This window comes from Taudactylus pleione, unplaced genomic scaffold, assembly GCF_031769625.1.
Source record: "Taudactylus pleione unplaced genomic scaffold, aTauple2 ptg000318l, whole genome shotgun sequence".
NCBI classification, from domain to species: domain Eukaryota; kingdom Metazoa; phylum Chordata; class Amphibia; order Anura; family Myobatrachidae; genus Taudactylus; species Taudactylus pleione.
The window spans coordinates 1,444,693-1,468,730 of record NW_028284719.1 but is presented as its reverse complement, the minus strand read 5'-3'; the positions used below and the strand labels follow the sequence as shown (position 1 = coordinate 1,468,730).

The 24,038-nt window shown below is 40.9% G+C and overlaps 1 pseudogene; it reads left to right on the top strand.

Annotated features, from left to right (window-relative positions):
- LOC148509617 (indolethylamine N-methyltransferase-like) lies at positions 1-18,081 on the top strand (annotated as a pseudogene).
- Positions 18,082-24,038: the final 5,957 nt, after the last annotated feature.

Below are 24,038 nucleotides of genomic sequence, written 5' to 3'. Positions count from 1 at the left end.
ATGGATTCCAGCTTCTGTAAGCGCTACCATGTACACGGTATGGATTCAAGAATGTTTCTGGACACATATTTTTCAAATAAACCAGAAATGGTCTTTGCAGATGAATCAATGAAATATCCAATGGATGAACTTTATAATGTTTTCAGTAAAGGTATGTATACTTTATTTTATTTTACTACTAAGATTACATTTTCTCTTTATTAGGTGTCTTTGTTAAAGGGAAGAAGGCATTATACATTTGTCTATACTTTAAGATGGCAATTTAGTACATGTTGGTGCACTAAACTAAGTAGAATAAGGAATCAGTTTACAAAAGGGTGCACTATCTTTCTAGGTACACATCTCAATTTAAAATAAAAAAAAGTTTTCATTAGGTATACCAGAAAAAAACAGGTATCAATACAATATATTCTGAACATTTTGTTATTTTTATACATATGCCGTCATGGCTTGCATTCTCTAAAGTTTAATAAGTAATCACATCTATATGCCCTGTAATAGGCTCTATTCAAAGCGAAGTATAAAATCAAATAGTATCAAAAGATTAAGTGATAACAAAAAGAAAAGATTTTAATTGTGAATAAAACAGATTGTTAAAAACAAGGCTATGTGAGGCTTTTATTCTGGATGTAAGGCTTGTCTCTTATGTGTGTGAGCACTTGGGTATATATTTACAAATGTGCGGGTTTCTAGAAGTGGAGATGTTGCCCATAGCAACCAATCAGTTTCTACTTATAGTTTATCTAGCACCTTTTACAAAATAATAGCTAGACTCTGGTTACTATGGGCAACATCTCCACTTCTATAAACCCGCACTTTAGTAAATATATCCCTTTTGCTACAACAGATGTTAAATTATATTCAGTGTGTCAATTGTTTCTGCTCGAGCTGGAAATAGTCTTATACCACAGTATAGTCATCAGCTAGTATTAAGTAGCTTAAATTTGTTCCAGCTATGGCTGGTAATAGTCTTATACCCAGTATAATTACCTCAATTATAATATAAGGGGTTAATATACATGGTATACTAGTTCAGAAATACTAAGCTTGCTTGCAATGATTCTCCTGCGCTTCTTACAGAAACTAGAAGTCAATATGACAATAATTTGATTGATATATTTGCGCTGTTTAATGCTTTTTTTTACAAGTTCCATATCCCAAAGACTGTATCCTACTGTGCTTGTCATACAAGCTAAATATTGTCCTGTTTGTACAGGTTATGTATTTCACAGGCTTGTAATTATAATACAACCTAGTGTTGTTTAATATCTATATGTACTGTAGTTTCTTTAAAAATTAAATATAAGTTTGATACATCGCAAATGTGTCCTAATGTATGTTAAATCCAAATGACACTATATATGTAACATTTTAAGGCTAGAGAGTCCAAATTGTTCCCTAATAAATCAAAGTAAAATATTATAACTAGTGGTGATAATATCTTAAAATCAATAAATCATGTGTGTGAATATACATACAGAAATATGTATTATATATCTTATATATCATTTTCAAAGAAAAGAAGCCCATTACCTCTATTCTAAACCTGTGTTATATGATTAGTTGTGAGAGTGATGCCATGCCTATGATATGGTCAATGGAGACAGAACATGAGAACATACATATGGAATAATTTGTCACTAAGGGGTCTATTTACTAAGCAGTGTTAGGAGACAGAGTGAAAAGTGATAAGAAAGTGATAAGGTGCCAGACAATCAGCTCCCAACTGTTGTCTCACAGGCGGTGTTTGAAAAATGACAGTTGGGAGATGATTGGCTGGCACCTTATCACTTTTCACTCTGTCTCCTAAAACTGCTTAGTAAATAGACCCCTAAGTCACTAATGTAGACACACAAGTCTAGGGGACTTATTTATTAAACAATATTTGAGGAATTTTACAGAAAAGCAGTCATATATGGAGGAGACCTGCAATTTTAAGGATTAAACATGTAGGTCAGAAACCCTCCATTTATGACCCAAAGCTGACCCAACAAGATTCTATGAGGGCTGCTCTGCAGTTAGATTTACCAAGCTCCAGATTGTAAAATATTTCTGAGCATGGGCACGACCACTAATGCCATCTGAAGGTGGTGTTAGCCTTTGGTAACCTATGGAATACTACTTCAAAATTTTACTGGAACTTTCCCTATCAGCCCCCAATGACGCAATCACCTGAGGATGACACACATCAGTGCCGAGGACCTGAACCAGGAACAGAATGATAACATAATCTATCACTCTGCTCCCAGTTCTTCACTGGAATGGGTTAATATCAGAACTCATGTCTCTATAAAGGTTCCTACTAAAGTTGCATGAAAATATAATTTTTTACAATTTGACTTTAGGTGTAAAAAATGTCCCACATCCACATTGAAAATGTGTTAAATTGGGTCCTTATTGAGAATGGAAGTAGAAGGATTGGTACGAGATGCCAGCGGTCAGGATCCTGGTGGTTAAAATCCTGATGCCGGCATTCCAACAGGGTTAGGATACTGACACCTGTCGTTTGGTATCCTAATCCTCCCCGTTTCCATACCCTAACCCTTCTTCCCCAATTATTGAACCTAACTTCTCCCCCCTAGTACCAAAACCTTTCCTCCCCCTCCCCACACCCTAAACCAAACCCTTCCTCTTAATGCCTAACCCATAACCCCGATACCTACCTTCAGCATGCCAGCGGTTGGGATGCCAGTGGCAGGATTCTGATAGGTGTCGGGATTCCAGTGCCAGTATTCTAAGCACCGGCATCCCATGTCCCAGGATACTGACCATATCCTAGAAGTAGGCTGTGTAATCAGACTGTCTTATGAGAAAGACCAGATCCATCCTATCATCTTTAAATAGCTTGCTCTATCTTGCACACATTGCAAAGTCACAGTGCTCATGTAGCTTTATTGTAAATATAAAATCAAGCAATTCAAACAGTGGTTCTCATGTATTAAGTTGTAAAATAATGTAAAGATAACATCCAATGGATAATGAAGCAAACAGGTACAGTAGAGTCTCAAAGCATTATCCTTTATTACAGTATATTAGTTTAAGAAACCTTATTGCTACTACTAAGGTGTTTCAATAACAATTTATATCCCCCATACATTAAAGCAGTATTGGTTGGATGTATCATTAAAATCAAATTTTAGAATGATTTGTGGAATAGATGTTAAATAAATAGTAACATTTTGTAATCAATGGAATCTTTCCCTGCAGGTCACATTACTGGAGAAACTATGATTGAGATCAGCATTGGTCCCATCATTCACCAGCTCTATTCTGCATGTGACTTTTTTAAACAGATATATGTACTGAAGTGCACTGAGGAATGTACTATGGAGCTGAAATGATGGCTGAACACACGTACAGGAGCCTATGATTGGAATCACACAACATCATATGCTACAGAGTTAGAAGGAAAATGGTTAAGTTTCTGCACAAATATCTTTCTCTACTCGCTGTAATTCATACATGCCTACCCTCCCGGTTTTTGCGGGATACTCCCGATTTTTCGGGTAACCCACCACACTCCCGGAAGGGTAGGCATTTCTTCCGCATTCTGTGGGCAGAATTAGGAGAATTTCCACGGAGATCGCGGGTGTCCATGCAAGGGGCGGGGCTTAATGACGCAATTCTACATGAATCACATAATTTGACTCCAGCCCTATTTAAATTTAAGCCCTGCCCCCCCATCTCCACCCACCTGCCTCTCCTCCCAGGGCTTCTCCCAGGGAAGAGACAGCAAAGGTAGGCAACTATAAAGTAATTACACATTTTACACATTGACCCTTTTCCAAATGTATTAAAACAATGAAACCTAATACTTTAAATCATTTGTAAAAGTATCTGTATGTATGGATAATAACTTTATTATAGAGGAACCTGTAATTACACATTGACCCTTTTCCAAATGTGTTACACACCAAAACTAAAACATTGAGCCCTCATGTATAATAAGTTCACTAGGGAAGCAGTTATCCGGTGGTCACAATCTCGACTGCTGAACGCCGGCAAAGGATTCATAATAGGAATCAAAATACTTATGCTTATCATAATCCTGACACCGGAATCCAGGATAATGCATGCCCGAACAAGGTAAGTACGGGCCGTGTGTCCTGTTAGCCATGGGGGCTAGGGTTAGGTTTAGTGTATTTAGCAGGGTTAGTGTTAGGTTTTTTTTGGGGGGGAGGTTAGTATTAGGCACCCCTGGGGGGAGGGTTATGGTAAGGCACCCCCAGGGAGAGGTTAGGGCTAGGCACCCCCTGGGAGGGTTAGGTTTAGGGTGTGGGGAGGGGGTGTTAAGTTTAGGCACCCCTGGGGGGAGGTTAGGGTTAGGCACTAGGGGGGAGGTTAGGGTTAGGCACCCCTGGGGGGAGGTTAGGGTTGGGCACTAGGGGGGAGGTTAGGGTTAGGAACCACTGAGGGAGGGTTAGAGTTAGGGGGAGGCAGGGGAGGTTAGAGTACTTACCTGCCTCTGTTGGGATCTTCATTCTGTAGGGCAGCCGCTGTTGGAAGTTCAATCCCATTCTGTTTATTACACAGATCCCTATATATAGATAATCTTTTTTCTGGGGGGGGCATTTGAGAAAATGCAGCATTCACATACTGTATATCTAAACACCAGTTTATATTATAATAATAATAATTTCATTAATGTAGCACTTTTCTCCAGCAGGATTCAAAGTTGCTTTACAAGCATTAAAACAGTAAGAAGTAAACAAACTAAAACACAATGAGCATAGTAAACTTAATGTAACCCACGCACAAAAGAAAGACATAGGTTACCATGGGTAGAATGAGCAATGCTTAGAAGTGAAGAAGCAAAATGAGGACATTGCAGCATGCTAAAGTTAAAAACAGAGACTTTTCATAATCATCTGTTCCAAGTATTTATCACCCCACCCACGGACATACCAGTCGAGGCAGCCATCTTGGGCGCACTACTAAAGTTACAATTCCTGATATAAGCCATACAAGAAACTAAGACATACAGATGTGTCCACATACACCTTTCTGAAAATTGTGCCATGGCTCTCAATTTGGCATGACATCAATTCTCATATGTTGTTGTGCCATGCTGTCTGCGGTGCATCAAAGGTGCAATTCATACTTTCACCACTGGGTGGTCAGTGCATCATGTAATGTAGCACTTAATAGTGTTCCACCTATGTAGCAAAGATACAGTAGTGGTCTCCTTTGGATTTTAATAGAGGGCAAATGAGGAGTGTTTATGTTAAGGTGCAATATGCATTTGTAGCTAAATCACTGTACTAGCCATTGAAACACTGTACTAGCAACAAATTAACTGTCATCAGTTCCTGAAAAGATGGATTCTGTACTTCCCATCCACCGTTATTGTGGCATATTGGTAAAGTCACTGCACATCACACTTGGCAGTTAGAGTTTGAATCCCAGTGTAAACATTTCTTTTTGCTCCAAAAATAAATTTATACAATTCAGTAATATAATAATATCAATAATATTATTGTAATAACAATAAAACTTTTTAGAATAATATCATATTTCATTTAGTGGGTGTGAACACCATGTACACTATGGGGGATCTGAGTCAGTGAGCATGGCGTGTGTGTAGTGATTTCTTAGTGTAGAAATTCCCCCTTGAAAATATGTCTCCATATTTCATATACTGATACATAAAATCACATTTCAGATAAACAGAATTTTTTTTTGTAAATATGGCTCCATAATTCATATACAGTACTGGTTCTAGACATACAGTATAATTCAAAAACTGGCCATCAGTAATTTATTGTATGTTCATGTTCTTTTTCAGGTTAACCCATTGCTTGTCTCAACACAGAGAGGGGAGGAGGAATTCATTTGTTAAGGCTGCACATTTTCCATAGACAACAAATCAAGTTTTCATTAGCCCTCCCCCTGTGTTTTGTTACTACTCATTAATGCTGCCCTTTTTGTCTAGAGACACTTTTGTACTTTTGGTCCCTCCCTTCCTCCCAAAACAGTCCTCATTTTCCATGGTTATATTGTACACTCCTTGACCAGTAATGTAGCTGGAAGCACAAAGTTTTGTTTTCCACTTTGTTATTACAGTAAAGTATACACAGTATGTCAGTTGCTATATATACACATATATATATCTATATATATATATATATATATATATATATACATCCATGAAGACAGCACTCTCGATGACTTTAAAGCATGACAAGAACCCCATTGTATCAATCAACTTTTCAGGGTCTTTAATGGCACTTTCGACAGGATATAAACTGATGAAAGGGCCATTAAAGACCCTGAAACATTGATTTATACAACGGGGTTCTTGTCATGCTTTAAAGTCATTGAGAGTGCCACCTTCATGGATGTGCATATGTCCTCACCTGCTTAGGAGAGGTAACACGGAGGCACCGGATGCAATTTACTATTGAGCAGCTTGGGAGTGCCGGCTATCTGCATACTATATATAAACTTTTATTGATAGGGGCCCCCCACAAGTGTGTTGCCCAGGGGCCCCCACAGACCTTAATTTGGCCCTGGGTGAGGGGGGCACACATAGACACCACTGCTGTGTTCATAGAGGGGAAAGTAGGAAGTGAGCTGCTGCTGTTACACTGCTGTGGGTGGGGGAGGGGGGCACACAGAGCCAGAGATGCTGTTATCAGGAATGGGGAGAGGGGGAGAGCTGCTTGGAGTGTGAGCACTAAGGATAGGACATAAAAAGACAACATGAAAGTATTGCACCAATGTTTTTAACATTAATTACAAAACATTGTTTAGACCTAAACATTGGTTCTGAAACATCGATGATAACTGATGTTAACCAATGTTTCTATTTTATAAAGGAAACTACTGTACCTGTAGGTGCTTAAACATATAATACACTAATAAACTTCAGAAATCATACTTATTTTATGTATTTTTTATGGAGGCTTATAGTATGTATAGTCCCACATATATCAATCCCTTGGAATGGCGCTCTTTGGGCCTGATTCAGAGATGTACACTAACCCGATGGTTAGCGCACATCTCCAATGGTGGGAGGACTGTGCATGCGCAGGAGGTGTACTGAGCATGTGCAGCCCTCTGACTGCGAGTCTGCTTAGAGTTCTCATGGCCGCAGCCTGATTGACAGGTTGCAGTATTTTGGAGGTGGAGTGGGGATGTTCCCTGGCAGCGTTCCCAGAAACAGAGGCGTGTTGCCTCTGTTTTCCAGGAGGGACGAGGCCAGAGTCTGTATGGGTGCATGCAGACTTTCTGGTCTCGCAAGCTGCCAGGACCCAGCCAGGCTGTGGGAAGCTTTAGCTACCGCAGCCTGGCCTAAGGAACATTGGCAACCATCAGTCGCAATTGTTCTGATGGTGACACCAGGCTGTGGCCTCGGTCACAGAGCTGAGATCACGCAAATGCAGCAAGGAAGTGTGCGACACCTCCTTCTGCATTTGAATTTTAAATGGACAGAATTGCACAGTCGCTTGTGTGCAGTTTTGCAATTCCATCCAGGCCCTTTGTGTCCTTATATTTACCTCAAAATGATGAGAACACAAAGAAACAATCAAAGGCCCCCATTTATTAACGAGTTTTATCAACAAAATGAGTGATAAATATCACTGTGTATGATAAATGTTGCTCCAGCCAATCAGCTCCCAACTGTCACTTTTCTAACAGTTGACTGCTGGGAGCTGATTGGATGGAGCACCATTTATCAAACACAGTGACATTTATCATTTGTTTTGGTAATAAAACTCGTTAATAAATGAGGCCCATAGTGTAGTAGTTTAAAATGAGTGGGACACCGATGATGATGATAAAATGAGGACACCGTTAGCAACCACCACACTTCCGACACAGCCAGCAAACTTGCACTAAAGACACCGCTGGCACCCCCGCACTGACGAACACCACTGGTACCCTTCACTGAGAACACTGCCAGCACTGCAGCCCTGCCATTCCATGTACTGAGGACACCATCAGCAACCCCTGCACTGCCGACACAGCCAGCAAACCTGCACTGAAGACACCACTGGCACTGCCAACATCGCCCGTACCCTTCACTGAGGACACTGCCAGCACTGCCATCCCATATACTGAGGACACTGTCAGCAACCCCCACACTGCCGACACAGCCAGAAAAACTGCACTGAAGACACTGCTCCCACTGCCGACATTGCTGGTACCCTTCACTGAGGACACTGCCAGCACTGCAGCACTGCCATTCCATGTACTGCGGACACCATCAGCAACCCCTGCACTGCCGACACAGCCAGCAAACCTGCACTAAAGACACCACTGGCACTGCCGACATTACCTGTACCCTTCACTGAGGACACTGCCAGCACTGAAGCACCACCATTCCATGTACTGAGGACACCGTCTGCAACCCCTGCACTGCCGACAGCTAGCAAACCTGCATTGAAGACACTGCTGGTACCCCCACTCTGCTGACACTGCCTGTACCCTGCACTGAGGACACTGACACTGCCTGTACCCTGCACTGAGGATACTGCCAGCTGGCAACTCCTTCCACTCTCGCATTGAGGACACCGCCAGCAACCTGCACTACCGACACTGCTGTCACAGTAAGTGCACTACTGGTGTATCCAATCCACACTGTATAACACACTGTATGCATGTTGGAACTTGGAAGCTGAACTGCCGCATGTTAGTGCCGCCCACTGTGTAGCTTAGCTTAGTCAGCCAGCTAGCTGGATGTAACCTTTTGCATACCTCCCAACTGTCCTGCTTTAGACGGGACAGTCCCATTTTTCTGGGAATGTCCCACCCGCGGGCCACAGTGTCCCACGGTGAGGGGGAAGTTGGAGAGAGCACACACCACTGCTCTGCATAGCAGAGCAGCAGGTGTGCAGAAGGTGAAATGATGCTTTGTGCATGCGCACGGCATTTGTTCTCCTGTGTAGTGAGAGCCTGGGGGCTGCCCAGCATCTTGGAGAGTGCTGGGCATGCCCCCTATAATGCCACAAATGGGGGTTGTTGCAAGGCTCCACCCCATTTCCTGGAGGCGGCACCCATTCTAGTGAAGTAGTCAAAATTGATTGGAAATGACTGGAAATAAATGTTATTGAGGTTAATAATACTGTAGGACCAAAAACAGGCACATTTTATGTGATTTTAGCTGTTTTTATGATATTTTAAGAACAAAACCAGATCCAGATCCAAAACCAAAAAACAAAACACCAAGGAAAAAGATCCAAAACCAGATCCAGACAAAAACCAGGGGAGATCCAGATCCAAAACTAAAGCACAGGGGGTCGGCGCACATCTCTAATGAAAATGTGATTTGTTGTCTGTGGATAATGTGCAGCGTTTACAAATGAATTTCTCCTCCCCGCTCTGTGTTGAGATAAGCAATGGGTTAATCTGAAAAAGGACAAGAACATACTGTAAATTACTGGCCAGTTTTTGAATTTTTGAATTATACTGTATGTCTAGAACCAGTACTGTATATGAAATTTAGAGCCATATTTACAAGCATTATTTTCTGTTTATATAAAATGTGATTTTGTGGCCCAGTATATGAAATATGGAGCCATATTTTCAAGGGTAATTTTCTACACTAAGAAATCACTACACACACATGCCTTCCTCTCTGACTCAGATCCTCACATACTGTAAACGGTGTTCACACCCTCTAGATGAAATTTGATTTTATTCTAAAAAGTTTTATTGTTATTACAATAATATATATTGAATTACATACATTTATTTTTGGAGCAAAAAAAATGTTATACACTGAGAACCAAACCCAAACTATAATGCCTGTTTGCTGTTAAGTGCAGTAACATTACCACTACACAACAATAGTCACAGGTGGGAACCTTTAGTCCTTTAGCTCTTAAATACAGTATGCAGGGCATTTTGTAAGCCTGTCTGTCACTGCAATGGGAGGCAGCTTACTGTACAGGATCTTCCTCTCCAGCTTTGAAGTTACGCAGCTGCAGTATACTTTTCTAAAAATGCCACCTGTCTGAAAAGTGGTACTACACTATATTTCAGCCTCCTTACACATGTCCCGACAGTTATATCTTGGCGGTGCTGATTATCTGATGCCATGAGTGGCAGGCCATGGCTCAATTTTCAGAAAGGTGTATGTGGACACATCTGTATGTGGGTGACTGAAACGTGTGTAATATGATGTGCACTGAATGAATAGATCCATGTGTTGTTCATGCTGCCAAAAAAAAAGACCAAAAGAAATAAAACAAAGAGAAGGTGAATACAAATGCATAAAATTTCAGTATTAAAACAATGGTGACAGCATTATAAAAACTTTGTTAAATTAATCACAAATGAAAAAAATGGAGTAAGCTGCACAAGCGGCTTGATTCAAGCATCTCCCTTGCACGAGTGTGCGGCAGTTTGTTGAGCGCGATTGTGCTGCAGCATGAGATTTCCCCAAACCAAGTCAGTGGATTTGAATGGAGGGTAGAGTAGTAGCATTTCCTAGCTATTGTTAGGATCGCTTTAATTACCTATATTAGCGCTGATATTTCTTCCTTTTTTGTACTACCTATTTTTAGGATCTGCAGCAGCGGATCATCTTGGTGGCAAGGCCCAGCCATACTTGTGACTGGTACACTGCATCATGTCTCGATTCATGTTCCAGCTGTTGCAGGCAGCTGGAATCCTGTCTTGTCTGTTTGCAGCTCATTGCTGCATACTAGCCTGTGTTTAAGGAGGCTCTATGCAGGGATTGCTCTGATTGGTCCCTGCTCCTGATAAGTTACAGCCAGCCCTACAGTCTGTGCCAGTGAAATTGTCTGACATACGGATTAGGGCCCTGATTCAGAGCCGGACGCTCTGACCAGAGCGCTCGCTCTGAATCAGGGCCCACCTCCATAAATATGGAGCGTCCTCCTGGACGCTCATATAGCTGTGGGTCACCACCCACAGCCTATACGAGCATGCAGGATGATGGTCGCGATGGTCTTGACCATCGCGACTATCGCCAGTGCGAGCAGAAGCCTACGGTTGAGTTTCTCAACCGCAAGGCCTGGAGTGATTTTGGCTCTATCAGAGCCAAAATCACTCCCACTGGCATCACTAGTGATGTCAGTGGGGCCGGCTTCTGATGGTAGGCGTTCCCTTGGGAATGCCTCCGTCTGGCAGGCACGCCCCCGGCACGCCCACCAAAGGGGGCGTGCTGTCAATCAACATCGACAGCACGCCCCCTTTGATCAGACACAATGAGCGAAGGAAAGTCCTTCGCTCGTCGCGTCTCGCGCATGCGCACGACGGAGCTCCCTCCGTCGTGCGCCCATCGACCCACTTGCGAGCAGACAGCCGCTCACGAGTGGGCCTGAATCAGGCCCTAGGTTTGTACTGTGCTCAGAAGTCTGAGGGCTCGATTCAGACCTGCTCGCTAGATGCGGACACTCGCTCTCAGCGTATGAAAATTCAGCTAAGTGTCGGCAAGGCAGGTGATCGCAGGGCAAGGCATAAGCACGCCAACTATGTCTTGGCATGCGATCGCTTTGTGTATCCAGATGCCCACCAGCCTGTCTTAAGATGCCCAATTGCACACCTCATCTCCAGGAAGTGTATGCAACCATCGGTATATCCAGTACCATTGGATACATTCGCAGTGCTCTAGGTGACTATACCCTACCGCAAGAACTGCGAGCACTTCAGTGTAAAATTCAACCAGGTGATGTGTACTATGATGCTGTCTGTTAATTATGCATGCCTCTAAAACGGCATTAAGACACTCAGGCACACCTGCGTTCACACCTCCACTTCCCCGTTTCTAGTGGCCAGCCCCTGTCACCACCCACAAACGGCTTCTCCTGTCTATGCTTGGCTAGCGAATGCTTCCTGATCTCTTGCACTGATTCACGCACACACACTGCGATGCATACGCATGCGCAGTATGCAAAAATTGGCCGCCTATGAGAGAATGCTTCCTAGCGAGCAGGTCTGAATCAAGCCCTGAGTTCTAGCCGGTCTTCCTAGTACTACATTTCCTGTGTCCTGTGCCTGCCAGTTGGATCTGTACCTGCCTATGTGTTACCAGCTGTGATTCTATCTGTTCATATTCTCACTGTTTGGACTTTGCAGCTGCAGCCTACCTCTCTGTTGCCCATGGCATTACCATACCACAGTCTAGTCCTGCCATATCTGTCTTTTTCTAGCAGATTCAAACCTGCAGTGTTCTCAACCTCACTGCCTCCAGCCTGCATACCTGCTGTGCCTGTGTTCACCTGTCTGCTGTGTTGTTCTAGTCTCACCATGGCCTTTAAGGCCACTCTGTCTAGTTCCAGTCTCACCTCAGCCCTCAAGGCCGCATTGGCTTGTTCTAGTCATGTCATGGCCCTCAAGGCCGCTCAGTCCTGTTCCAGTTGCACATTGGCCCTCAAGGCCACTCCATCTACAGTAGTTTCAGTCTTACCTTAGCCTACAAGGCCGCACCAGCTTTTTCCAGTTACGCCATGGCCCTCAAGACCACTCCATCCTGTTCCAGTCGCACATCAGTCCTCAAGGCTGCTCCGTCTAGTTCCTGTCAAACCTCAACCCTCAATGCCGCATCGTCTTGTTAAGGTCATGCCATTACCCTCAAGGCCACTCTGTCCTGTTCTAGTCGCACACTGGCCCTCAAGGCTGCTCCATCTAGTTCCTGTCACATCTTGGCTCTCAAGCCACACCACAGCCCTCAAGGTTGCTCCATCCTGTTCTTGTAGCTCCTTGGCTCTCAAAGCTGCATCTTGGCTCTAAAGGCTGCATTGTGTTGTTTCAGTCACACATTGAACTGCAAGGCCATACCTTGAACTTTGTCTGCTCCTTCAGCCTATGGTCCTACCACATTATGGTGCCCTGTTTATGTCGTGTCTGTCTAGTCCTGTTTGTATCTTGTCTTTCAAGTCCTTGTCTGTATTTTGCCTGTCTAAGTCTTGTCTGTTTACCTGCAAGTTCACAGTCCTGGTCATGCCTGCCCTGCAGCTAGTTATCATTGTCAAGCCACTCCTTGTCTGGCTTCCTAGCTGCACCATAGTCCCATAACATTTCTTAGGCCATATTAATCTATCTGTTCTAGTGTCATTCTTCTGCAGCCTCACTCCAGCTTGTCTCAGTAGTTGAAGGACTGGCACTCCTCATCCCTGTTTAGTTCTCGGTCAGCAGTCCTGTGGTCTCATAATCGTGTTAGAACCGTACCAGCTATAGTGTTAGAGAAATTGTTTAATTTGAGCTTCAAAATAAAGGCCAAAGTCCAAAACCAGTTCACAGTCCAGTTCTAATTCTATTCTTTAAATGACATGCTTACAATGCTGGCTAAGATGGCAGGCCAAGCCTGTGTGAGTATGCTTTTAAATAATTCACTCACTGGGTCAACTGGTACAGGGAGAGGGGATATTGAGCAGTTAATTCTACAAGCTAATTAAAAGTGGGGGGTAGGGTAGTTGCAGCCTCACATTTTAAAAAACACTCTTTAAATACAGACTATATGTAATGAATCCTGGGGAGATTCACTGTAAGAATGATTTTGCAATCAGAAATGAGAAGCACAACAGAATAGAATAAGACAGTGTAAGAAAAGTAGCCTAAAGGCCTGCAGTAGTAAAAATGGTCTGATGACAACCAGGTAGAAGATGCAGACCTATGGCCGGGTTGCAGCCTCAATTGCTGATGTGTACAAAGTTTGAGATGTGAGTAGAATGATAAAAGCAGCCTTGAGGGCTAGTGTGCACTTGACTGGAGAGCTACCTTGAGGGCTGATGTGTACTTGGCTGGGATGCGGCCTTGTGACCAAGTTGCAGCCTTGAGGACTGATGTGTACTTGGCTGGGATGTGGCCTTCTGGCCATGTTGCAGCCTTGAGGGCTGATGTGTACTTGGCTGGCATGCAGCCTTGTGGCCAAGTTGCAGCCTTGAGGGCTGATGTGTACTTGGCTGGGATGCGGCCTTGTGACCAAGTTGCAGCCTTGAGGGCTGATGTGTACTTGGCTGGGATGTGGCCAAGTTGCAGCCTTGAGACTTGAAATGTACTTGGCTGGGACGCAGCTGAGACAGTCGTGATGTAAGGTTGGTAACAAGTCCACTGCAGTGGGGCCGACACTGCCACAATGAATATAACCCGAAGTCCACTCAGATGCCGCAGTGTGGCTGAGGCTGAAGAGACACATGCTGGACAGGAGGTACTGGAACACACCACAAGAATGATCTCCACACATGGAACCAGAAGACATGTAATGAACGCTATAGTCGGCATCCGAGCAGAGAATCAGCAGAGGTGAAAAAGGAGAGGGATCCAATCAGGACAGGGCAGAGATGACGGAGCAGCCATGTAGAAGGACCTCACGGAGTAGCAGCCCAGCATCTTAGTCTCTTAGCAAAGGGCCTGAGTGGGCCACCCAGAGCACTGTTGTTAAACAAGATGCAGCAGCGGCTTTTGACACTATTCCTGCATTGAAAAGCATCAGGTATGCAGGATGGAAATAATATACCTTTAAAAGGATTAGAGATGGTAATAAAACTTTGATGGCAGGCTAAGCCTGTGTGTGCAGTATAATTAACTTTTTCAGGATATGATCTCTCAGCTGGTACAGGGGAAAGTAGTATTTGATTTTTTTGTACTAATAATCCAATATTGAGCATGTGACATCTGAGTCTTTGCATATAGAGCCATTATGGTTACTTTGCCTATACAACTAGCAATTATTCATCCCTATAATCCTCTGTCTCCCCTTGTAAGTAAACTGGCTTAGAAATATTATCTGCCTCTTTATACTGGTTTAACCTACTGTGATGTGATCTGTCTGACCTGGCTGTGCTCTCTGGGCCCTCCAGGCTGACCCACATTCTGCTAAGTGGAAGCGGTAGAATCAGCTGACTGTAAGTTCGTTGATGGGAGTTCAAACGAATGTAGACTTATGACACAGCCTTTGCTGTGATACAACTTCTTTGAAAAAAATTGTCTGATTATAAAAAATTCTGGATAGTGTGACTTGTTCTACTATAGTGGAATTAGATGCAGTTATATATAGACCTTCAGTAATGGATTCTTGGTAAGCACCCCAGTGGATATGGAAAAATATATGGAGTGAGTGCAGACCTTTACTAATATATATATTGTATTATCTCTCTATGGCTTGTCTGTGATTAAATGCTTCTGATTTACAAGTCTGGTGAGTGCAACATTTTTGGATTTTTAAATTTGGAGCTGCCATGCACTAAACAAGCAACACTGGTTTAAATCACATCCACATCCAATGCAGGAGGTGCCAGATGCATATGTAGCAAGGCAGTGCAGCATTCTTTAGCTTCCATGGGATATAAGAGCAGAAGAACCACCAGAGTGCCCCTGTTAACACCACAACACAAAACACAGTACCTCACCTGGGCTTGTAACATCAATAATTGGACCCTAGAGAACGGACAACATGTGGAGTGGTCCGATGAGTAACAGTTCCAGCTGTTTCAGACTAATGGTTGGGTTCGGGTATGGCACAGATGTCATGGAACCCAGTTGTCAACAAGACACTGTGTAGACTGGCATGAGTTGGGACTGCTGATCCATCTGAACACATCATTGAGTGGTAACCGCTAAATTGCTTGATCACCATTTGCAGTCCTTCATGGTGTTATGTACACCTAGATTGTCAGGATCCTGCAAACAAATAAATGTGTTCACAGCTTTTCCCAGTTGAGTTCACCCATTACTAGGATACCAACAGGTGTTAACTTGGGTACAAAGAGTCCATGTGGAAACCAGGGAGCACAAGGAATGGGCTGAGGTGGAACCAGGACAATATCAAGGTCCAGGAAAAGGTAGATTACTAAGCAGATGCAGGACTGGCAAAGACAGAGTGCAGGCACTGATACCTACAAGCAGTAACAAGTAAAAATTCAAGAATGGTTGTCAAAAACTGGCAGAAACTACTACAATATTTGAAGCAGGGCAGGTAACTTCTGGCAGGACAGTAGCTACAGTATGCTTGCAGCACTACAAGTCTCAGCAGGTAGCACTTCACATTGTGCTTAGGGTGTGCAATTTAGGGCCCCTCTCCCTATGTAGCAGTAGCTACAGTATAACTGGCAATGCACCAAGGCCCTGACTATGCTTTAACTACTCAGGGAGCCAATCAGAAGCCCAGAACAGAGAAATGCCATTTCATTAAACTGCTGCTGGGTAGTTGCACACACAGAGACAGACCCCTTACTATTAACTACACTGCAGCTGAGTAGCTACAGGTACAAAGAAAGCATCCCAGCTGTAACAACAGTCAGGAACAACAGGTAGTGCAGCTACAGAGAGTCCCAGTTGCATAACAACTGTCAGGACTATAGGCCATTGCAGCTGGCATGACACGGTGTCCTGGATGCATAGCCAGGCCCCACCAGACCTGTGAGCCACTAACACATTGCCTTCATTTACCCCACAACAATGGAATATTCCAGCAGGACAATGCAAATTGTTACCTTGTGTCCCAAGTTGTCCAGATTTGGTTCAAGGAGCACTCAGGAGAGTTATTATTATTATTATTATTATCCTTCATTTATATGGTGCCAAAAAGGTTCCGTCGAATGGGGTGGCCTCCATGTTTACCCAACATGAACCCAATTCAGCATTTATGGGACATGGTGGAGAGGTCCATTTGTGCTACAGTAGCTCTTCTATAAGTCAAACCATATGGGCTAGTCTTTGCTCCAAACACTCATCAATGCACCTATTGATGTCCACAATATCTATCCTTCAAAACAAGTCACAACATTCCAGGATACAGACAAGCTGTGACAAAGACACCAGAAGTAGGTAGTCAAAGTTGAAAGAATAGGTAGTACAGAAAAGTGTAGTCTGCCAACTGTACTGTCCAAATTTGGACAACTATCCCATGAAGCACTCTGCTCTTCCAATATACCATACAACATTTCATTGGAGATGTTTGGGGCACATAGGACCTGAGAAGAATTGTGGGGAAGCATACTGTATATGACATGGGAATAGTGAAATGGTCATAAGTCTTACTGAATATGTTATCCCCATGATCTTGTGTAATATATTTTCACCCACCATTCTTCCCTTGATATTAGTGATAGGGGAACTCAAGCACTGATTTAAGGGGCTGATTCTGAGTCGGACATTGCCAAGGCCATCTGCGCATCCTTTGTCGGTCACATGTCAGTAACTTTATGCTAATGCCTCTACAAAGCTCTTCTCTGATGTACAGCCATGTGTCTGTATGTACAAGGACCTAGATACCCACTTCCAGTTGTTGCCATCATTGCTGGTGCATCTTTAGTTGCCACTTTTGGTCCCACTTTAGAAACTTGCACCAATCATATGCTAGGAGCTTCAATTATAGTATAGAAAAATGCTCCATCTTCATATTATTTGGCAATTTTGACAATACAACATCGTTGTATTCCTTGGAAAACAAAGTATGCCCCCCTAAATGTGAACAGTCCACCCTGTAAATTAATTAAATAATCCTATTCCATAAAATGAACAGCTATAACTAGTAAAAATCACACCTAGCAAACAACTTCCCCAACCACCCATACAGTATCTTCCATCAGAAGATGGAACCTGTTTCATTGCCACCAAATTATTATATCTAAAAAACCTGTACATGGATCTACATTTGCACATTTTTGCAAAACAAGTGCCTGCAGCTTTATCAATGCACTTTTATACTTTTTAAATGTATTGTCTATTCTGTTTGTATATTTTAGTGGCCATCATGAGGAGAAAGAAATAAAGCTGAAGACAGCAATAAAACAGATTGTGACATATGACCTTGAAAAGGAAAATCTCACAGACCCAATGAAGATACCACCAGCAGACTGTGTCATGAGTTTATCGCTGCTGGAGACCATCAGCACAGACCAAGATGGTTGCATTAGAAATCTAAAGAGAATGCTTAGGCTGCTAAAACCTAAAGGACACCTGATATTAGGTGGGCTTATGAATGCAACTTATTTCATGGTTGCGCAGGACCGATATAATTTATTTAAATATGATGAGGAATATGCAAAAAAGATTCTCATAGATGAGGGATTTATTATTGATCACTGTAAGGTTCTCAGAAGAAAGTCAGTGAGTGACCTTATTGATTATGATGGAGTTATGATCATCGCAGCTCACAGAGAGAAATAGGCCTGGAAAGAAACTGAATCTGAGAATAAATATTGATCTCTATATTCATTTTCTAATTTGAAACCTTTATAAAATTATAGAAGAATGCTATATAACTGATAATTTGTATTAAACTGATCATTATTACATTAATTTCTGAAATTATGATTTTAAAGAAGCTTTAGATTAAGATGTTAATTTAAAGTTGCTTATAAGTACAATTGCATAATGTGATTTTATGTTGCACATAACTGACATGTGCATGTTTTATGCTGTAGTAGGAGGATCAAGGTTGTTCACACATAAGTGTAATATAATAAGAGCATGGAGAGACAAGTTAAGCATGACCACTGAAAATGTGTCTTATATTATATTATCATTCTTATATTATATTGTATACTGTATATCTTATATTATCATTCTTATATTATATTGTATACTGTATATCTTATATTATCATTCTTATATTGTATTGTATACTTTATATCTTATATTATCATTCTTATATTATATTGTATACTGTATATCTTATATTATCATTCTTATAGTATATTGTAAACTGTATATCTTATATTATCATTTTTATGTTATAATCTCTATGGTATATTTTATATTATCATTCTTATATTCTATTCTATACTGTATATCTTATATTATCATTCTTATATTATTTTATATACTGTATATCTTATATTATCATTCTTATATTATATTCTATACTGTATATCTTATATTATCATTCTTATATTATATTCTATACTGTATACAGTATCTTATATTATCATTCTTATATTATTTTATATAATGTATATCTTATATTATCATTCTTATTTCGTATTATATACTGGATATCTTATATTATCAATCTTATATTATATTCTATACTGTAAAGTATATCTTATATTATCAGTCTTATATTATATTCTATACTGTATATCTTATATTGTCATTCTTATATTATATTCTATACTGTGTATCTTATATTATCATTCTTATTTTATATTATAAACTGTATGTCTTATATTATCATTATAATATTATATTATATACTGTATATCTTATATTATCATTAAAACACATTCCTATACCTGCATAAATTCTGTGTTCAGTTAATTTCAGTTACTGATGTAACAGTTAATGATGATGATTGTCATGTATTTATTGCAAACACTTCTATTCACTTGATTTAAGGATGAATAAATCTTAAGATGTAACTTAAAATACAATTATGTTGGGCTTTATTTATGATGCAGTGGATTTTGTAAGCTGCTGGATCTCTGTGGGTTGCAGGTGAAAATGTAAACGGTCACCCGCAGTTAGTGTAAAGCACATCGGTCTTTACAATGATTGTGGGTGCCGTTTTTAATTTTCACCAGCAACCTGTCAGGAAGCAGCAGTATACAAAATCCTCTATATTATAAATAAAGCCCTTCATCTGTAAACTACCTCCAAATGTATGATTTGTGGGTGGTTCTGGAGAAAACAGGAAAAAATGTTTTTATAAATAGGGCACACTTTCTTCTATAGTAATATGTATTCTTTATTAAACACTCACAAATACAGACTAACATAAATAAATTATTTAAATAACGCTTAATGGGAAAGCAATTAGGCAGCCTAGTTAATTGGTCAGGAGCATCTGCATAACCTTAGGCTGATTACCCTAGAAGTATAAAAACCTAGTTGTCAGAGGCAACATTATGGTAGAGAAAATAAAGGTGACATATGTAGGTATGGGAAACATTATTGTAGAGAAATAAACACACAGTTTAAAATATCACCACACTCACAATGAAAAATGTGTAATGGAAAATCCACTAATTAGTCAAATTCTGTTTGGATATGCGAAAAATGGATCAATAATATAGGAAATATCTACAGATAGAGGTATCAAACCTTGGAGAGAATCAAAGTGAAGACAGATAAAGTACAACAAATCAGCCTATAATTGGTATTTAGAAGCTGATTGGTTGGAACTTTAACTTTCTCCACTTTATCTCTCTCCAAGGTTTGATATATCTCCCCCAGACAATGGCGTCTATTTAAAAAACAAAATGAAAAGTGTCACCAAATAATTTCTTTGTTACTATCTACATATTTATATTTTTAAGTACTAGGACTGTCATTATGCTGGAGTTGGGCATTGAACCCACTTATGTTGAAGTAGCTCAATTATTCAAGGCATTAATGTGATGCACCACCTGCCCCCACCACAGCCCAGTGAGTGTCCATTTTAAATAAAAAGTAGGTGGGGTACAAAACACAGCTGCTTTGAAACCTTTACATGGGCATCTTAGCCTGCTACTGCATCTGTGTACACTGTTTCAGAGGCTCCGGTGGCTGACTACCAATGGACATTCTGAGCAACCATATGGTTGTGTACAGCACAAGTTCTTAAACTCGGTCTACAGGACCCCAAACAGTGCATGTTTTCCAGATCTCCTCACAGATACACTATTGAAAAAATTAGCTCCTCCTGTGGATCTTTAAAAATGTGTCAGTGAGTAATGAACACACCTGTGCACCTGCTGGGTGACATGGAAAACATGAACTGTGTGGGGTCCTGAGGACCGAGTTTGAGAACCACTGGTTTAGAGGCTCAATGGTGCAGCCAGTGTGGCCGATGTTGAGTCTATGGACCTGATTCAGAGATGCTTACTAGCCCAATGGTTAGAGTACATCACTGGTGTTTTCGGGTAAGCACATGAAAAAGGTCAAGGGCCACCAGCTAAATATTATCTGCATAGTGCACCATAGTTGGTGGGCAATTTGTTTGTTTTCTAAATAAAAAAATTAAAGTTATGTGTGAACAATAAACTTGCTATGGACCTGAACCCTGGATATATTACAACAAATATCCTAACAACATTTTCTCAACTGCTCACACTATAACGGATGTAATTTTATCCATACATAACTGAATGTAGGGATCTGCAATGACTCCTAAATAATTGAAGACAATTAAATTATATCCACTGTACTTATAAAAATGAAATAGATATTTCACTGGTCTTTTTTACAAAGACGGAATAAAAGTTATGTTTTATATAGTAGTAACAATTTTTTTGAGCAATATATATTAGTATGGGTCACCAAGAACTATATACTTGTCTATTGAGAAGAGTGATTACAAGTGATCAGTTTGTGAGAGACCCATAATAGGAATACTTTTTCTTTTTTTTGTATTATGTATGCCGGTATTTATTTCTGTGTGCACCTCCCCTTTCACTATTGTTATCATACACAGATTGTATAATAGTGGATAGCACAGTTATAATTCTTATGTCAGTGTGGAAATTTATTCTTTGGTGCTAAAGTGATAACAGCAAGCAGTCCAGCGTCAGTTAGCTCTTATCTCTAAGCTAGATCCTAGCACCTGCAATCTCCTCCACCAACACCTTCATCAACAATCTCCTCATAGATGATCGGAGGTAGTCCTGAATAAAATTTGCTAAGGCTAACTGAGTCCTCCCCTATCTAGGATTCCTTAGAAGAATCCTTGATAGTTAGGCCTGCTGATGATGATACTGGGGATGGACCTTCATCCCGAAAGGTGACCAGTAGTAGTTTCAAAAACATCCTTTACAAGTGGAAGCAATTATGACAGCTGTCACTCAGTTACACAGCTATGCTAGTATTAGATCTGCATCCAATATCTGACATTAATGCATCTGGTTTTAGACAGATAATTAAGGTCCTGTGTCCCTGTTACCAAATTCCATCTCAGTTCCATCTTACCAGAAAAGCAATTCCTTGACTGTACCAGGACAATAAAAAATATAATTCTTGTCCTATAAAATGCCATTGTACCCACTGTCCACTTAATCACAGATATGTGGACAAGCAGTACTGAGAAAAATAAAGATTACATGACTGTGACAGCCGCAGCAGCAGTAGGTAATACAAAATGCCAGCTCATTCTCAGGCAGAATACTCTCTGTAACATTGGCTTCACTAAGGGGCATACCAGTGTCAACCTGTTAGAAAACTTAAAGGGTGTCATAACAAAATGGCATACCACATTTAGACTCTCCTCAGAATTAGACATTTCTGATAAGAACACAAATATTGTGTGAGCCTTACAGCTGGGTGAATTTGAGCATGTCCCATGTTTTGCTCACACAATCAACTTGGAGGGGCAGATTTAAAAAAAAAATGATAGGGGCATGCAGAAGATGCTGTCTGTGGACCAAAAACAATTGGGACATTTTCACCATTCAGCAACTACACGTAGAAGACTGCAGTGCCTGCAAGAAAAGTTTAATTTGCCATGCCACAAACTAAAGCAAGAGATAATAACAATGTGGAATTTTACCCATTATATGATTTAGTGAATTGGGGAACAGCAACAAGCTATCCAAACCTACACAACAAGCCATGACATAGGGAAAGTAGGTGAAATGTACCTTTGTCAGGTGCAAAGGATAATACTTTCTGTGTTCGGCAAGGTGCTGAAACCATTCGATGTAGTTACCTGTAAAGTAAATTCAGACTCTGCCAGCTTAAGTCAGGTGATTCTGCTAATTAGACTTTTGGAAAAATAGCTAGAGAAAGTGAAGAAGTGAGGTGATTCAACTATGTTGGACTTGTAGATGAAGTCTTTATTCACTTCGCCAGGATCTAATAGTTGTCAACATCTTTAAATTGGAGTACATTTTGTCAACCATGCTTGATCCTAGGTTTAAGTCATATGTTGTGTCTTTCTTTCCAACTGACACAGACCTTAAGAGATGCAAGGAGGTAGCTCAATTGGCTCATGACATGACAACATCTACTCGAGCTTCTCCAGCAACTGTGACTGCCAAGAAAAAACTGATCTTTCCCAAGAGACCCACTGGTGATGCGGATGAGTCAACACAACATTTTGACATCTCATTAGGTCTAAGAGAGTTGCCCAAAATTGGTGACACCTCTGCTGTAATGCAGTGTACAAATAGATATGTCAGACAGTCCCTTTGACTGCTGGGAGAAAAAAGGCAATTTGGAGGCCCTTGTACAAGCTGGTTTTGCTTTACTTAAGCTGCCCAGTCTCCAGTGTGTACTCAGAAAGAGTTTTCAGCACTGCCGGGAACCTTGTCAGTGATTGGCATAGGAGGCTACTTCCTCAAAAGTGGAAAATATGATGTTCAACAAAATTAACTATAAATTCCATGAAGAAGGCCTATACTGCCAATTACATCAAAGTAAAGAGACTTCTGTAATGGTGGATTCCAGCGGATATGAGTTAATATTGTATGAAGATGATGTTATCACTAATAAGGTGAGGAGGAGGATGATAATGATGACATAATGCAACTGTAGAGAAGAGATCTTTAACAGTACTTTTAGCTGCCTTAAGCCAATCATTAACAACATTGTGATCTGCCTTACACACTTTAATAGCTTCTTTGTGGGGGCCCAAACAAATCAACAACTACAGCCACAAAAGTCAAAGTCCCTGTCGCTGAAGTGATTACAGTAGTTTGTTAAACTATACATGTAATTTTTAATATACAACATAAGGGTTAGGGCCCAAGAACAATACCATCTTGAAGCTCTTTTCTTTGCATTATGCACTGTTTGGGACTTTGGTGACTGCCTTTTTGCATAGACAACAAGCCTTTTTATAGTTTAGTAAACTGCCATCCTGTTTGACACTGCTGTGTGGCAATGTTTTATAGATGTCCTATATTCTTTTAAAGTGCTGTGTATTTGTGGTGCTGCTCTGTTGCTTAGATTAGACAGCCAGCTCACTGCAGCCTTTGCCTATATTGGTGAAAAGTAATAACAATATTGTGAGGTGGTCAAAATTTACTAGAAATGACTGTAAATTAATGTTATTAGGGTTAATAATACTGTGGGAAACTGACCCAGATGTGTGATTTTATCTGTTTTTATCATTGCTTTAAAAAATACAGATCAAAACCAGGGTGGTTTTGGCAAAAGGATCTGTTGACTTAGCTGACAAGTAATAACGGATTAGTCTAGGTTAATTTAGA